The following is a 6,000-nucleotide window of genomic DNA, read 5'->3' as shown; positions in this document are numbered from 1 at the left end:
ATGGCAAGAAAATATCCAAGCTTCTTGTCTTCTTATGATTTTTGTGGAACATTCTAGAACCTTGTCATGGTGAACAAAATTACGCCATGGTTTATCCTTATTTTTATAGAACCTTCTAGAAGTTTGCATTATAAATTTCAACACTCCCCCTTAATCATGATGAAAACTGGGATGTTACATCCATCCAACCAGAACTCGACGAAAACCTAGGGCCAAGACCGGAGGGAGACGACAGCCGCCGCATGTCTTCGAAGTTGTCTAGGAGATGGCTTAGGCCGCCCCTAGCCGCCATGGCCTCCCTGCGAGGTTGTGCCATGGTGGAGTTCATGAGCTAGTTGGAGTCGTCAATGGTATGTACTCGGTAGTGACGATCCAAACGAATCTATTATGTGAGTAATGATAATCATGTCTTCCGAATCTATTAGCGATCATGTTCTCTCTTTGGATTTCGTTCTTTTCTTTGGGTTTGCTTCATCTTAGATCTATTATCGAGATAGATCGCTTAGCATGATCTTGTAGTCATGGTGGCTAAAGGTTCATGGCGGAACTACCAAAGGGGGTTCGACTTGCTTCAGGGTATTTCGTTCAAAAGGGGGGGCGTCGTGACAGGCCGTCTCCACAGAGTAGGCGGAGTATCGAGGGATCGGATTGGATATTTTGAGTTTAAAGATGCTTTTGATTGAGATGCATGATTTATTTGCTCATTAGCTTGAACTACAACTAGATGACGATAGGTCTAGTCATGTCTTTGGTTTTGCTATGATTAAGTGTAACACCCGGTTTATAAAAGGACATAAACCGAGCAATCATATACGTGCCAGGATCAAGTCACATGTATATACAACAGAATGAACAGTATATCATAGCACATATAACGTAAAAAGATATAATAAAGCGAATACGAATGTTATTTATTACATTAATGACAAAATGTCTGATATAGCGGAAGCGAAGTACAAATACGATAAAAGCTCTCCGAAGCTGAGCTGGGCGCCACAGGGACGTCGACTGGGAGACGAACGCCTAGAAGTCCTCGTAGTCCTGGTAGCGCTGAACGAACTCCCTCGTGTCGGCAGGAACTGAGCAGCAGTAGCGTAGCCAAGAGGAAAAAGTAGAGAAGAGGCAAGAGTGAGTACACAACTTGTACTCAACAAGTATAACACAAACTATGAGGCTCTAAGGTTGGCTGACTCAACTGCATTAGCTTTTAAGTGTTGGCAAATTTTATTAAAGCTATTTACTACGAGTTGATGAATTACCATTAACCCAGTTACATAGTAATTAGTCAAATTTAAACATGATACTACTGAGAACCAAACCGAAACCAAGCCACCCGGGGAAACCTGCCTCGTCAAAGGAAGATAATCCCACTAATCAAAAGGAGGATCTGGGCCGCTCATAATCGTGAGCACGGCCAGTATACCAGTTTTACACTCTGCAGAGGTTGCACATCTTTACCCACAAGTCGTGAGCTACGCCAGTTGTTCATCACACTTCCTTAGGTGAGATGACTAGCGACTCACTACGAGGCCTTTACAAAGAATCTCGTTGGTAGGGAGTAACCGCGAGGGTGGATCGGCGACTATGGAGCAGGTCTAGTGGGCATCAAGACACGAAGCACAGACGAGGCCACTCAGCACGAGGGCCATAGAAGCTTACCGCCCCTGCCCCGCAGGTAAGTTACTCCAAACCAAAAAGATCTAATTATTACGCCAAGTCTATCCCATTCTAGCCTTGTGGTAGCGCTGTTGTCCCAGGTTGTCGCTCTATGAACCGGTCCTTATGGAGAGTGTCCAACCAAGCACTAAGCACTGTGCTGGCCCCCTAAACCATGTTTCTACAAAAACCATATTTTAACGAGACGTGAGCCACCCAAGCACGAAGCACAGAGGGCCACTCCCAGAATTAAGTTCGAGTAAACCATTAATCAAATTAATTAAAAAGGACCATTATGTGTTATAGCGCGGCACCTAGCACAACTAACCAAAATGCAACCCAAAGTTATATATAAAGGATATAAAGTGGCTAGGAAATCCTTATAGGCATATAGTATTAAAATGCAGTATGAAATTGTATTTAAAAGTGATAGGTTGTTCATGTTACACTTGCCTTCCTCGTACAGCTCCTGCTGCTGCTCAAAGTGCTCGGAAGATGGTTGCTCCGGGTACTAGTACTGGGGCTCCTCAGATGGATCAACGTCTACTCACGAACACAAGGCCAAAACAATGCACAATAATAAGCATACAAGCAAATACTACAAAAACTAAGAAACAGTACATCAATACAAAAAAACAGCACACTAAACTAGTCTAAAACTATTCTACGCGTTACAACGATCGCGTGGATATAAAGAACACCTAAAATGGAGCTAAAACGCATAATCTAGGCTAAAAACAAGGTTCAGGGGCTTATTTGTAATTAAAACAGGGTTCCAGGGACTTTTCTGCTAAAACCGAGGGCCTAAACGTAATTAACCATTAAATCTAAGGGCTAGCGTGCAAAATGGCAGGCCTGGACGGCGGGTTCTAATAGGGAAAAGCTTAGGATCCTATTCGTTAAAAACCGGACCTAACTGGAAATATTTTTGAACTATACTGGACGGCGGGTTAAATACTCAGAAACCTAGGGGCTCTTACGCAAAAGGGCCCGGCTGAAACGATACGCACGGATCTGATCCGTTGGATCACGATCCGGCGGCTGAGGATATAAGATTTCGCGATCTGATCTCGGCCGTAGGAAGCGGATCCGATGGCCGAGACAAAACGGGCGCGCGGGGCGGCGGAGCGGCTCGCCGGAGCCCTGCTCCGCGGCGGCGCCCCATCGGAGCAGGCTGAACTCGCCCTTCCCGGGGTCAAATCGACCCGCGCCTGGGGTTGTGGTGATCTACGCGGAGCGTGTAATCCACCTGAGGCCTTTGCGAGCCTCGGGGAGGGTCTGAGCGGTGAGAGCGAGGGCTGCGGCGGCTCTGCACGGCGGCTCTCGCCGGCGAGCGGTGTTCTAAGTCCCGGAGTGGACTACAGGCCAAGATATCAAGCGCAAAAGTACCAGGGGGGCTCTGGGGTGCTTACTGAGGCCTTGGGTCGGCCGGAGCTGTACCGCAGGAGGGATCACGGCGAGGTCGGCGGCGCTGCTGAGACGAAACGCGCGGTCCGGGCGGTGCTGGGCTCGTCCGGGGTCCTGGGCTGCACGGGTCGCCGAGCGATGTCCCTACGAAGCAAAACCCGGGGTCAGCTCGGGCCGATCTGCACCGGCGGCGAGCAATCGAGGCGGCGGGCTGAACGCACCTGGAAAACGTCCGGGCGAAATTCCGGTGAGGTGGGGCCCGATGTCGGAGATGGCGGCCTCGGGGGGGTTCCTGGTGCACTGGCGAAACTTCTGCGGCAGCTCGGGCTGGCTGTGGAGTGGCGGAGCACCGCTGGCATGGCGGCGCAGGGGCTCTGCGCGGCGATGGCGTGACGGAGCGGCGTGCTAGGGTTTGGGCGGCCTTTGGCGTGAGAGTGAGGGTGCAGGGGTCCGCGGGGTGGCTAATTAAAGGCGGCACCGGGGATCTCGGCGTGCGCACCCGATAGGGATGGCCGGCGATATCTTCGGGCGGAGATCGCGGCTGGAGGTTGAAGAAAGGAAGGCGGGGTGGGGCGCTGACGAGGGGGGTCAGCTTGTCAGGGGCGCGAGGGCGACGCGAGGCGGGCGGCTGCAGGCGCTGACGTGCGGGGCCCAGTTGGCAGGGGCGGGGGCGCGTGCAGGCCGCTGCGTGCTGGGCGGGCCGAGTGTGTGCGGGTGGAGTCGGCCCAGGAGAGAGGGTGCGCGGGAGCAGGCCGGGCTGTGGTGTGGGCCGTGCGGGAAAGGGAAAGGAGAGAGGAGTGGGCCGCCGGGGTTTGTTGGGCCAAGAGGGGAGAGGAAAAGGAGGTGGCGGGCTGGGCCACTTCGGGTTTTGGGCTGGGTGCTGGGTTTGGTTTTCTTTCCATTTCTATTCTATTTCTATTTCAAAACAAACCAAACACATTTGAATTCAAAATCAAATTTGAATTCAAAACACACTCACTCAATTAAAAACTATGCACCAGCATGAATGCAACAACAAAATTTAAACCTATGATAAAATTTTAAATACTTGAGGATCAAACATTAGATTAAATGCCAACTAAACACAATAATCCTTAGAAATTAATTAAAGCCAATTAAATTTATTATAAAATGCTGAAAATTAAACTAGGGTGTTACACTTACCTCTTTTGTAACTACCCGAATAGGCGTAGAACTAGCTGCAGTATAAGGAAACTACCCGATCGTGTTGTAGAAGGACTCCAACTGTACTCAGCTAGGACTTTCCATGTAACCCTGTCCCCCGGGCTATATAAGGGTGGGCAGGGACCCCCCTCAAAACACATATACACCTAAGGCAATACAAACCACCACACAGGACATAGGGTATTACGCAACTCGCGGCCCGAACCTGTCTAAATCTTTGTGTTCCTTGCACCATCGAGTTCCAGGACCGTCGATCCCTACCTACAAACCCTACTGCTAAGGGTATCCCTGAGCAGGCTTGGCGGTAAACACCGACAGCTGGCGCGCCAGGTAGGGGACTCGGCGAGTTCGATGGCCACTTTTGCTTTCAGCACCATGATGCCTCCCCGAGGCGCCACCTTCATCCTCGGTTCGTGGGTCTGCGTCGCCAATGGTTCAGGCGGTTTCGATAGCCACTTAACCAACTCTCCCAGGCCGAAGAGCTCCACATCAGAAGACTCCAACAAGCTCGCCAGATCTTATGATCGCGGCGTTATGTTGCTTCCCGACCTCGCCAAGGTGATCGAGCTGAAACTCGAAAACAACTCGAGTTCTATTCAGACTCAGATTGATCTCAAACCAAAATCCACTCGGATTGGGACTCTTATTGCGCAACCCGTCTTTGGTTTGCGCAATTCATCATTTGTTTACAAACAGATGATTAGATCCTCCTATTAAAATAGCTTGCCGGGAAAACCATTTTTGATGTTTACCCAGATCCAGTCGAGTCACCTCTAGACAGCCTGGATTTCATCACCAATGCGCTGGGTAAGATGCAACTCAAATCTTGCCGAGGTCATACCCTCGCAGAACTACTCGACAACATGCGAGAAGTCGCTAGCATTGATGATCTCCCGTTTCAACACGGCACTCCCCTCAAAACCGAGAGGGAAACTGGCTCCGGTGGAACTGTCCTAGCTGATTACGAATCAGACCTAGAAAACTTCTCTCACGAGCGTTTAGTTCCGGTAATCATCCAGCCCGGGGGTGCTCCAAGCCACCATGATCAAAACGAAGCCTTGGATCAGATCTCAGCAGATAATCTGACCCAAGACGCTCCAGCTGATGAAGACGAAGTCACTCGTACAGCCCGCAGGGAAAGGAATCAACGCAAAGAAGTGCGCAGGACTCGTGCGTCCGAACGTGCTCGTCTCCCGCCACGCAACCTCAACAACGAATTCAATAATGCTGCGGATCCTATCTTCAGAACACCAATCGCCGCAATGACAGAAGCAACCCTGCGACTCATGACGATGCCCCAGAATCCCGAGTTTGAACGAGTCATAAATCCCACCAAAAATGATGTTGAACAACTCGAGAGACAGAACCCCCTGTCCTCGCTTCACGGTACGCGATCAAGGGCTACTGCAACAGCAATACCTCAAGCAAACCGTACCCCCGGAGGCCACCAGCGTCAACAGCAGCAGGAACAGCAGAACCGAAGAAACCAAGAGGATCAGGAAGCTGCGAGTAGTCATCGTCCCAGAGGTGGCCAACCACAAGCAAACCAAGCTCCTGGCCCTCAGCCAAACCGCAACAACAACAATCATGGGAACAACAGGGAAGAGGTAGCCGATTCCATTATGGACGCACGGGACATCATCAACGCAAGATGCAGAGCGCAACTGGCGGATAACTCCGACCGCTTCCAAGCCCTGAGCAAGGCTTTCGACAACATCGAGTACCCAAAGGATTTCAAGCCTACGAACATCC

This window comes from Panicum virgatum, chromosome 3N (genome assembly GCF_016808335.1).
Source record: "Panicum virgatum strain AP13 chromosome 3N, P.virgatum_v5, whole genome shotgun sequence".
Taxonomy (NCBI): Eukaryota; Viridiplantae; Streptophyta; class Magnoliopsida; order Poales; family Poaceae; genus Panicum; species Panicum virgatum.
The sequence above is the reverse complement of the archived record's forward strand: the minus strand, read 5'-3'. Positions refer to the sequence as shown.